The sequence below is a fragment of the Mobula birostris genome, chromosome 8 (genome assembly GCF_030028105.1).
Source record: "Mobula birostris isolate sMobBir1 chromosome 8, sMobBir1.hap1, whole genome shotgun sequence".
In the NCBI taxonomy this organism is placed as follows: Eukaryota; Metazoa; Chordata; class Chondrichthyes; order Myliobatiformes; family Myliobatidae; genus Mobula; species Mobula birostris.
This window is the reverse complement of record NC_092377.1, coordinates 3,460,584-3,473,202: the sequence shown is the minus strand read 5'-3', so window position 1 is coordinate 3,473,202 and position 12,619 is coordinate 3,460,584. Positions and strand designations below refer to the sequence as shown.

At 44.4% G+C, this 12,619-nt stretch overlaps 1 protein-coding gene across 4 annotated transcripts in view; it reads left to right on the top strand.

Annotated features, from left to right (window-relative positions):
- The window catches only part of mcm3 (minichromosome maintenance complex component 3), an 84,838-nt gene that overhangs the window by 7,457 nt on the left and 64,762 nt on the right, over positions 1-12,619 (top strand). For 2 of the 4 annotated variants that reach the window (XM_072264709.1, XM_072264708.1), the window contains exon 2: positions 3,788-4,013. The exons of the other annotated variants lie outside the window; for them this stretch is intronic. The gene's annotated coding sequence lies outside the window, so the exon portion shown is untranslated. The remainder of the gene's footprint in view (positions 1-3,787; positions 4,014-12,619) is intronic. 4 annotated transcript variants of the gene reach the window in all.

Below are 12,619 nucleotides of genomic sequence, written 5' to 3'. Positions count from 1 at the left end.
ACGACCTGGATGTCGGAGTAGAAGAGTGGGTTGGCAAGTTTGCAGAAGACACAAAGGTTGGTGGTGTTGTGGATAGTGTAGAGGATTGTCAAAGATTGCAGAGAGACATTGATAGGATGCAGAAGTGGGCTGAGAAGTGGCAGATGGAGTTCAACCCGGAGAAGTGTGAGGTGGTACACTTTGGAAGGACAAACTCCAAGGCAGAGTACAAAGTAAAAGGCAGGATACTTGGTAGTGTGGAGGAGCAGAGGGATCTGGGGGTACATGTCCACAGATCCCTGAAAGTTGCCTCACAGATGGATAGGGTAGTTAAGAAAGCTTATGGGGTGTTAGCTTTCATAAGTCGAGGGATAGAGTTTAAGAGTCGCAATGTAATGATGCAGCTCTATAAAACTCTGGCTAGGCCACACTTGGAGTACTGTGTCCAGTTCTGGTCACCTCACTATAGAAAGGATGTGAAAGCATTGGAAAGGGTACAGAGGAGATTTACCAGGATGCTGCCTGGTTTAGAGAGTATGGATTATGGTCAGCGATTAAGGGAGCTAGGGCTTTACTCTTTGGAGAGAAGGAGGATGAGAGGAGACATGATAGAGGTGTACAGGATAATAAGAGGAATAGATAGAGTGGACAGCCAGCGCCTCTGCCCCAGGGCACCACTGCTCAATACAAGAGGACATGGCTTTAAGGTAAGGGGTGGGAATTTCGAGAGGGATATTAGAGGAAGGTTTTTTTACTCAGAGAGTGGTTGGTGTGTGGAATGCACTGCCTGAGTCAGTGGTGGAGGCAGATACACTAGTGAAGTTTAAGAGACTATTGGACAGGAATATGGAGGAATTTAAGGTGTAGGGTTAGATGGGAGGCAGGGTTTGAGGGTCGGCACAACATTGTGGGCTGAAGGGCCTGTACTGTGCTGTACTATTCTATGTTCTATGTTCTATAAAGGATTCCTCCCACCCTGCTCATCGATGTTTGTCCCACTCCCAACAGGGAGGAGGTACTGTAGCACTCACACTCGGACCACCAGATTCAAGCGTGGTTACTTTCCCCAAGCAGTCAGTCTGATCAATGCCTCCAGCCAGTAACCCACCCTCCACCCTCCCAACCACTACTACTCTATCATTTCCTGTCAGTCACCTTATGTACTGACACTCTTGTGTCTAATGTCACTTTATGGACATAAGTATTTACATTTGTTGTTTTTTTATTATTGTGTTCTTTGTCTTATTGTGGGTTTTTTGCTCCCCTTTACACTTGTGTATGGGAAATTACATTAAACAATCTTGAATCTTGAGTCATAGAGCATTCCCCACAGAACAGGCCAATCGCAACTCTGTGCCAGCCAGGTCTTCTGCTTCGTCCCATCTACCTGCACCTGAATCATAACTCCTCCCATCCATGTACCTATTAAACTTCTCTTAAATGTTGCAATTGAACCCACATCCATCAATTCCACTAGCACCTCGTTCAACACTTGCACCACCTTTGAGTCAAGACATTTCCCCTCAGGTTCACCTTAAACATTTCACCTTTCACCCTTCACCCATAACCTTTAGTTCTAGTCTCACACAACCTCAGTGCAAAAGGCTGCTTGCATTTATCCTATCTATACCCCTCATAATTTAGTATACCTCTATCACATACCAATCCTCATAGAGGGATGAGAAGTGGAGAGAGTGAGCAGTTTCAAGTTCCTGGGTGTCAAGATCTCCGAGGATATATCAATGCAGTTATAAAGAAGGCAAAACAGAGGCTACACTTCATTACGAGTTTGAAGAGATTTGGTATGTCAACAAATACACTCAAAAACCTCTGTAGTTGTACCATGGAGAGCATTCTGACAGGCTGCATCACTGTCTGGTATAGAGGGGCTACTGCACAGGACCGACAGAAGCTGCAGAAGGCTATAAATCTAGTCAGCTCCATCTTGGGCACTAACCTACAAAGTACCCAGGACATTTTCAAGGAGAGGTGTCTCAGTAAGGCAGCGTCCATTATTAAGGACCTCCAGCACCCAGGGCATGCCCTTTTCTCACTGTTATCATCAGGTAAGAGGTACAGAAGCCTGAAGGCACACACTCAGCGATTCAGGAACAGCTCCTTCCCCTCTGCCATCCAATTCCTAAATGGACATTGAACCCGTAAACGCTACCTCACTTTTTAAATATATATTATTTCCATTTTTGCACAATTTTTAATCTATTCAATATACATATACTGTAATTGATTTACTTATTAATTTATTATTATTGTTATTCTATTTTTTCCCTCTTGTTCTAGATCATGTATTGCATCAAACTGCTGCTGCTAAGTTAACAAATTTCACAACACATGCCGGTGATGTTAAACCTGATTCTGTTTCTGATCTCCCTCATTCCCCTGCGTTCCAGGGAATAAAACTCTAACCTCTCTCTATACCTCAGGTTCTCACATCCCAGTAACATCCTTGTCAATTTTCTCTCCATTCTTTTAATCTTATTGATATCCTTCCTGTAGGTATGTGAATGGAATTATACCCAGCACTCCAAATTAAGCCTCAACCACATCTTCAACATACTTAGTAGTTTGATTTATGAAGGCCGATCTGTTAAAATCTCTCTTTATGACCCTATCTACCTGTGTTGCCACTTCAAGGGAATTATGCATCTGTATTCTCAGATCCCTCTGTTTTACGATACTTTTCCCTTCCCATTCACTCTGTAAGTCCTACCCTGGTTTGTCCTCCCAAAGAGCAACACCTCACACTTGTCTGCATTACATTCCATCTGCTATTTTTCCAGCTGCTCCACATTCTGCTGCTGACCAGTAGTAAGGTTCCCCAGTCTCATTTGATCTTTAACTCAGCAGCTCGGGATGGAGCTGACCAATGCACAAGTTAGTGAGGCAATGGCCTTTTAGGATAGATGTCATCCTTCCAGCAAGATGATGGCACACTTGGGCATAGGGTGGAATAGAGTGTTGGGAAGTGTATAGTCATGCACTTTAGTAGAAGAAATGAAAGGGTTGACTATTTTCTAAATGCAGAGAAAATACAAAAAAAACTGAGGCGCAAAGAGACTTGAGAGTCCTTGTGTAGGATTCGTTAAAGGTTAGTTTTCAGGTTGAGTCTGTGGTGAGGAAGGCAAATGCAATGTTAGCATTCATTTCAAGAGGACCTGAATATAAAAGCAAGGATGTAATGTTGATACTTTATAAAGCACTACTGAGGCCTCACTTGGAGTATTGTGAGCAGGTTTGGGCCCCTGATCTTAGACAGGATGTGCTGAAGCTGGTGAGGGTTCAAAGGAGGTCCATTAAAGTGATTCCACGATTGAATGGCTTGTCACCTGAAGAACATTTGATGGCTCTGGGCCTGTATTCACTAGAATTCAGAGAATGAGTGGTGACCTCATTGAAACCTATCGAATGGTGATAGGCCTCAATAGAGTGAATGTGGAGAGGATGTTTCCTATGTTGGGAGAGTCTAAGACCAGAGGACACAGCCTCAGAATAGAGGGGTATCCTTTTATAAGGGAGATGAGGAGGAATTTCTTTAGCCGAAGGATGGTAAATCTGTGTAGTTCTTTGCCACAGGTAGCTGTAGAAGCTATCTTTATGTATACTTAAGGCAGAGATTGATAGATTCTTGATTTGGTCAGGGCATGAAGAGATTGTGGAGAAAGCAGGAGAATTGGATCAGCCATGATAAAATGGTGGAGCAGACTCGATGGGCCAAATGGCCTAATTCTGCTCCTATATCTTATGGTCTTATGTTATTATCTTTTTGAGACATCTTTTTTGTAATTGTAAGACCCTGCTGGACATTAAGAACCAAGTCGTGCAGGCCCACCCCATCAGCAAGTTGCTTGTTGGCAGAGGAGCTGAACGGTGCAGACCGTGCTGCTGTCTGCTACAGAAAGGCCGTGGAGATGGTGTGCAATGAAACATATTGACTTCTGCCAGAGAGCTGACTTGGGTCCACTCCAATTTGCCTACTGGAGCAACAGGCTCTTCACTCAACTCCGGATATCCGGACGGTAAGTTGCATAGATCAGGATGCTCTTTAGAATCAGAATAGAATCAGGTTTATTATCACTGGCGTGCGTCGTGAATTTGTTAACTTAGCAGAAGCAGTTCAATGCAATACATAATATAGAAGAAGAAAAAAATAAATAAGTAAATCAATTACAATATATGTATATTGGAGATTAAAAATCGTGCAAAAACAGAAATATATATTGAAAAAGTGAGTAGTGTCCAAGGGTTCAATATCCATTTAGGAATCGGATGGCAGAGGGGAAGAAGCTGTTCCTGAGTTACTGAGTCTGTGCCTTCAGGCTTCTGCACCTCCTACCTGATGGTAACAGTGAGAAAAGGGCATGCCCTGGGTGCTGGAGGCCCTTAATAATGGACGCTGCCTTTCTGAGACACCACCACTTGAAGGCGACCTGGGTACTTTGTAGGCTAGTACCCAAGATGGAGCCGACTAGATTTACAATCCTCTACAGTTTCTTTCGGTCCTGTGCAGTAGCCCCTCCATACCAGACAGTGATGCAGCCTGTCAGAATGCTCTAAACGGTACATCTATAGAAGTGTCTGAGTGTTTTTGTTGACATAGCATCCTAACGAACAGCATCCTGGCAAGCTCAGCATTCAATACCATCATCCTCTCAAATCTAACCAATAAGCTCCATGAGCTGGGCCTCATTACCTCCTTGAGCAACTGGATCCTGGATTTCCTCACTTACAGACCTCAGTCAGTTCAGATTGGCAACAACTTCTCCTCCACAATCTCCATCAGCACAGGGGCACCACAAGGCTATGTGCTTAGCCCCCTGCTCTACTCATTTTACACCTATGACTGTTTGGCTAAGCACAGCTCCAAAATAATAGTCAAGTTTGTTGATGCCACCACTGTAGCAGGCCTAATCAAAGGTTTCAAATGTTTCAAAGGTACGTTTAATGTCAAAGAACTGTAGACAATATACATCCTGAAATGCTTTTTCTTCGCAAACATCCACGAAAACAGAGGAGTGCCCAAAAGAATGAATGACAGTTCATTGTTAGAACCCCAAAGTACCTCCCCAGCTCCCCCCTTCCACGCGTAAGCAGCAGCAAAGCAACGATTCCCCCTCTCCCCACTGGCAAAAAAATAGCATCGACACCTGTCACCGAGCACTCAAGCGTGCAGCAAAGACGCAGACTTGCAGTACTCTAAGGACTACATTCTTCACCTGGCATTCGACCTTCCACAGGCTCTCTCTTTCCCTAATAAGGGAGAAAAAGATGTCTCCGTTTCACAGTGAGAAGGGAGACATAACCATCAACTCGCTGGTTTATGATGTTAAGAGTCCGTTGTGTCGCTTTTTTCGAGCTCTGTGCCCAAAGGTCTCAGGTCTCTGGGCACACAGCCAAAGATGTTCCAGCTGCCACGACACTCCCGTCCGGGACACTGACCTACGACCCGCCCGTCTCCAGAGCCCCGAGATCCTGGGCCTCCAAAGCCGAGCCGAACTCTTCGGCCGAGCCCTTGGCGTGCCGAACAACGGCCAGCTGTGTAACCACGAGACCAGGCCCCATTAAGAACCACTAAGAACCGCAGTTTGTGTATAACTCCAGGTTAGGGTCTTCAAAAGAACCCTGAAAGGGAAGAATAGAGATATTAAAGATGGAAATCGAGCTGTTTCCGAAGATGCAAACAAAGGAGTGGCCGTTTAGCGGCAACATTACTCCGCTCTGCCTTCAGTGGTGGTGATGAATCAGCATATTGGAGGGAGATTTAAAATCTGGCTGAGTGGTGCCATAGCAACAACCTCACAAGACCAAGGAGCTAACTATAGACTTCAGGAGGAGGAAACAGAGGTCCATGAGCCAGTCCTTATCAGAGGATCAGAGGTGAGAAGGTTAGCAACCTTAAATTCCTCAGTGTTATTCTTTTGAGGACCTGGTATGTACCCAGCATGTAAGTGGAATTATTAAAAAAGCATGTTAGTGCCTCTACTTAGGAGCTTGTGGAGATTCGTAATGATGTCTAAAACTGACAAACTTCTATCGATGTGTAGTGGAGAATATATTGACTAGCTGCATCACAGCCTGGTATGGGAACACCAACACCTTGGAATGGAAAATCCTACCAAACGTAGTGGATATTGCCCAGTCCATCACAGATAAAACCTCCCCACCATTTAGCTCATCTACTTGAAACTCTGTCGCAGGAAAGCAGCATCCATCATCGGGTACCCCCACCACTCCGGATGTGCTGTCTTCTCACTGCTGCCATCAGGAGGAATGTACAGGAGCCTCAGAACTCACACCTCCGGGCTCAGGAACAGCTATTACCCTTGAACCATCAGGCTTTTGAACCAAAGGGGATAACTTCACTCAACTTTACTCACCCCATCACTGAACTGTTCCCAGAACCAATGGACTTACTTTCAAGGACTCTTCATCTCATGTTCTCAATATTCATTGCTTATTTATTTATTATTATTAGAAACATAGAAAACCTACAGCACAATACAGGCCCTTCAGCCCACACAGTTGTGCTGAATATGTCCCTACCTCAGGAATTAACTAGGGTTACCTATAGCCCTCTATTTTTCTAAGCTCCATGTACCTGTCTAAAAGACTCTTAAAAGACCCTATCGTATTTGCCTCCACCACTGTCACCGGCAGCCCATTCACTACACTCTGCATAAAAAAATTACCCGTGACTTCTCCTCTGTACCTACTTCCAAGCACCTTAAAATTGTGCCCTCTCATGCTAGCCATTCCAGCCCTGGGAAAAAGCCTCCGACCATCCACGTGATCAATGCCTCTCATCATCCTATACACCTCTATCAGGTCACCTCTAATCCTCCATCTCTCCAAGGAAAAAAGGCCGAGTTCATTCAACCTATTCTCATAAGGCATGCTCCCCAATCCACATAACGTCCTTGTAAATCTCCTCTGCACCCTTTCTATGGTTTCCACATCCTTCCTGTAGTGAGGCGACCAGAACTGAGCACAGTACTCCAAGAGGGGTCTGACCAGAGTCCTATATAGGACCCTGCAATTATTATTTCTTCTTTTTGTATTTGCACAGTTTGTTGTCTTCTGCAGTCTGGTTGACCGCCCTAGTTGGGTGGTCTTTCAGTTATGGTTATTATTCTACAGGTTTATCGAGTATGCCGAGAAGAAAATAACTGGTTGTATATGGGGACATATATGTACTTTGATAATAAAATTTTCTTTGAACTCTGATATATGCTTTGTGCTGTTTATGGCTGTTGGTACTGTGTTTTTGCATCTTGGCGCCAGAGGAACTCTGCTTTGTTTGGCTGTAATTATGAATATACAAGTATGGCTGAATGACAATTCAACCTGAACTTGATTTCTATAAGCACGTATGTTGCAGGCAGCCAACTGTCCTGGAACTTCTGGCTTGAAACCCTTTGGTCAGGTTTCTGCTCTGGCCACAGTGTCAACAGTGACTTCCGTGTCATCCTGCGTATTGACTGTGGTGACGGAGTGAACTGTCCCTCTCTACCTTCCCATCAACCTCCTTGTTCATCTCCATTGGTCCTACACAAATGAAGGTACTGATCCTTAAGAGAACCTATTCTCATCCCACCTAACTTTTGCTCTTCTTTTACTTGTTTCATGAGGAGTTTGAGGAGGCATGGTAGTAACCAAAGGCTTGCAAATTTCTACAGCTGTACCATGGAGAGCATTCTAACTGGTTGCTCCACCGTCTGGTTATGGAGGAGCCACTGCACAGAATTGGACAAAGCTGCAGAAAGTTGTAAACTCAACACCTATCTTCCCCAGTGTCCAGGAGCCTTCAAACGATGATGCCTGAAAAAGGCGGCATCCATCACAAAGGACCCTCATTACCCAGGATATGCCCTCTTCTCATCGCTACCATCAAGAACACTCACACTTATCATGAACACCTCAAGCAACACACATGAGAATTGCTGGTGAACGCAGCAGGCCAGGCAGCATCTATACGAAGAGGTACAGTCGACGTTTTGGGCCGAGACCCTTCATCAGGACTAACTGAAAGAAGAGCTATTAAGAGATTTGAAAGTGGGAGGGGGAGGGGGAGATCTGAAATGATAGGAGAAGACAGGAGGGGGAGGGATGGAGCCAAGAGCTGGACAGGTGATTGGCAAAGGGGATATGAGAGGATTATGGGACGGGAGGTCCAGGGAGAAGGAAAAGGGGGAGGGGGAAGCCCAGAGGATGGGCAAGGAGTATAGTGAGAGGGACAGAGTGAGAAAAAGGAGAGAGGAAAAAAATATATATACAATAATAATAATAAATAAATAACGGATGGGGTACGAGGGGGAGATGGGGCATTAACGGAAGTTAGAGAAGTCAACGTTCATCAGGTTGGAGGCTACCCAGACAAAACATAAGGTGTTGTTCCTCCAACCTGAGTGTGGCTTCATCTTGACAGTAGCGGAGGCTGTGGATAGACATATCAGAATGGGAATGGGACGTGGAATTAAAATGTGTGGCCCGAAACATCGACTGTAGCACTTCCTATAGATGCTGCCTGGCCTGCTGCGTTCACCAGCAATTTTTATGTGTGTTGCTTGAAATTCCAGCATCTGCAGATTTCCTCGTGTTTACGAACACCTCAACATACTTTCTCTTTTTTTGATCTCTTTTTGCACTACTTATTTATATATATAGATATTTCTTATGGTAGTTTATAGATTTTTATCTATTGCACTGCTCTGCTGCTGTGGAACAACATATTTCATGACATATGCAACTGTTAAATCTCCTGTGTTTATGCTATAAAACTTGATTCAAGCCCTTTGCAATCTTGTGTCAAACTAATTAACACGAAAGCTAACATGGAAAGGTTTTGTCTGCATGCGATCCAGACAGATCATACCATGCACAAGTACGCGGACGTGGTTGAAAACAGAATATAGTCACAAGCAGGAGAAAATCTCCGGATGCTGGAAATCCGAGCAACACACACACACACAAAATGCTGGAGGAACTCAACAGGCCAGGCAGCATCGATGGAAAAAAGTACAGTCGACATTTCAGGCCGAGGCCCTGAACTACTACACTGCAAAATCTCTTCCCGGGATGCCTATCCTGAAGAAGCTTAAATCTTCCTAGTCCTACTGAAGGGTCTCGGCCCAAAACGTCGACTGTACTCTTCCATTGATGCTGCCTGGCCTGCTGAGTTCCTCCAGCATTTTGTGTGTTACAGAACATAATGTTAAAATACAGCTACAGAGAAAGTGCATGCGATCAACGGCCACGATGAGGTAGACTGGGAGATGAAGAATTCAGCTTTGTTGTGTGAGGGATCTCCTCAAGAGGGGTCAGCAACACTTAACGCCCCTTGACCGCCAGGAGATAACTTCACTCAACCCAACTCTGAACTCTTCCCATAACTTCACAAGATCACAAGACAAAGGAGCAGAAGTAGGCCATTCGGCCCATCGAGTCTGCTCCACCACTCCACCATGAGCTAATTCTATTCTCCCATTTAGTTCCAATTTCTGGCTTTTTCCCATATCCCTTGACACCCTGACTAATTAGATACCTATCAATCTCCTCCTTAAACACCCTCAATGATCGGGCCTCCACAGCTGTATGTGGCAACAAATTCCATAAATCCACAACCCTCTGGCTAAAAAAAATTTCTCCTCATTTCTGTTTTAAATGGATACCCTCTAATTCTAAGACTTGTCCTGGACTCACCCACCAAGGGAAACAGCCTTTCCACATCTACTCTGTCCAATACTCTCAACATTCGAAATGTTTCTATGAGATTCCCTCTCATTCTTCTATACTCTAATGAATACAGTCCAAGAGCCGACAAACGCTCCTCATATATTAGCCCCTGCATTCCAGGAATCATCCTCGTAAATCTTCTCTGAACTCTCTCCAACACCACTGCATCCCTTCTAAGATAGGGGACCCAAAATTGCACACAGTATTCCAAATGAGGTCTCATCAGTGCCCCATAGAGCCTCATCAACACCTCCTTACTCTTACACACTATTCCTCTTGAAATAAATGCCAACACAGCATTCGCTTTCCTTACTGCCGATCCAACCTGGTGGTTAGCCTTTAGGGTATCCTGCACGAGGACCCCCAAGTCCCCTTGCACTTCCGATTTTTGAATTTTCTCCCCACCTAAATAATAATCTGCCAGATTATTTCTTCTTCCAAAATGTACAACTGTACATTTCTCAACATTGTATCTCATCTGCCATTTCTTTGCCCACTCTCCTAAACTGACCAAGTCTCTCTGCAACCTTTCCGTTTCTTCAACACCTCCTGCTCCTCCACCTATCTTGGTGTCATCCGCAAACTTAGCCACAAAACCATTTAATTCATCATCTAAATCATCGATATACATTGTAAAAAGAAGCGGCCCCAACACCGACCCCTGTGGAACACCACTAGTAACTGACAACCAATCAGAATAGGATCCCTTTATTCCCACATTTTGCTTTCTGCCTATCAGCCAATGCTCCACCAATTCCAATATCTTTCCTGTAATTCCATGGGCTCTCGTCTTGTTAAGCAGCCTCTTATGCGGCACCTTATTGAAGGCCTTTTGAAAATCCAAATACACAACATCCACAGCCTCTCCCTTGTCAATCTTATTTGAGATTACGTCAAGAAATTCTAATAGGTTGGTGAGGCAGGATCTTCCCTTCATGAAACCATGTTGGCTTGGGCCTATCTTGTCATGCACCTCAAGGTATTTCATAACCTCGTCCTTGAGGATCGACTCCAATTACTTTCCAACTACCGATGTCAGACTAATAGGTCTGTAATTTTCTTTTTGCTGCCTCCCTCCTTTCTTAAACAGCGGAACAACATTTGCGACTTCTGGAACCATGCCAGAGTCTATAGATTCCTGGAAGATCATTTCCAATGCCTCCATAATCTCCAAAGCCACCTCCTTCAGAACCCGTGGGTGCACCTCATCCGGTCCGGGAGACTTACCTATTCTTAGTCCATTTAGCTTCCCAAGCACTTTATCTCTAGTAATCTTGACTGTACCTAATTCTATTCCCTGAGACCTCTGACTATCAGGTATGTTGCTAATGTCTTCCACTGTGAAGACTGATGCAAAATATTCACTTAGTTCCTCTGCCATCTCTTTGTTACCCATTGTAATTTCTCCAGCATCATTTTCAATCAGTCCTATATATACCCGTGTCACTCTTTTATTCTTCATATATTTAAAAAAAACTCTTAGTATCCTTTTTTATGTTAATTTCCAACTTCCTTTCATAATTCATCTTTTCTTTCCTAATGACTTTCTTAGTTTCCTTCTGTAAGTTTTTAAAAGTCGTCCAGTCCTCAGTTTTCCCACTAATTTTTGCTTCCTTGTACGCCGTCTGTTTTGCTTTTATTTTGGCCTTAACCTCTCTCGTTATCTACATTTCCTATACACTGTATATCCTTGGACATTCAGCTCCCAATCACATCCATCATTTAGCCATGACTCGGTGATGGCCACAATGTCATATCTTTTAACCTATAGCTGTACTACAAGGTCATCCATTTTATTTCTAATACTGCATGCACTAAGTACAGTACATTTAGATCAGTATGTGTTACCGATTTTGCTATATCTTTATCACACAGCAAATTAGATTAGATTAGATTATGAGGACACTCAGTCCTCATTTATTGTCATTTAGAAATGCATGCATTAAAAAATGATACAATGTTCCTCCGGTATGATATCACAGAAACACAAGACAGACCAAGACTAAAACTGATGAAAACCACATAATTATAACATATAGTTACAACAGTACAAAGCAAAACCATACTTTGATAAGAGCAGACCATGGGCACAGTAAAAAAAAAGAGTCTCCAAGTCCCAATAGCCCAACATCTCATGCAGACGGTAGAAGGGAGAAGCTCTCCCTGCCATGAGCTTCCAGCGCCGCAAACTTGCTGATGCAGCACCCTGGAAGCACCTGACCACAGTCCAACTCTGAGTCCGTCCGAAAACTTCGAGCCTCCAACCAGCCCTCCGACACCGAGCACCGAGCACCATCTCTGCTGAGCGCTTCAACCCCGGCCCCGGCTGCCGGGCAACAGGCAAAGCTGAGGATTCAGGGCCTTCCCCTCCGGAGATTTCGGATCACACAGCAGCGGCGGCAGCGAACCAGGCATTTCAGAAGTTTCACCAGATGTTCCTCCATGCTGTCACATCTGCCTCCATCAAATCAGAATTGTGCACGGCATCCTACTTGACAGATTACAGATATTCATCTCCGGAGAGGCCGTGCGCACTGCGATCTTCTCCTCCCGCTTATCCTGCCTATTCACCTGCCTGTCCTTCTTGCCATCTTTGACTTATTTCTATTTTCCTCTTCCTCGACCCTGACACCCTGGTTTCCTTCCCTCTGCCAACTTAGTTTAAACCCTCCCTATCAGCTATATTAAACAATCCCGCCAGGATATGAGTACCCTTTGAGTTCAGGTGTAACCCATCGTTTTTGTATAAGTCATTCCTCCCCCAAAATAGATCCCAATGATCCAATTATTTGAAGCCCTGCCCCCTGCACCAGTTACTTAGCCACTCATTCATCTGCTTAATTCTGCTATTCTTACCTTCATTAGTGCATGGCTCAGGCAGTAATCCTGAGAT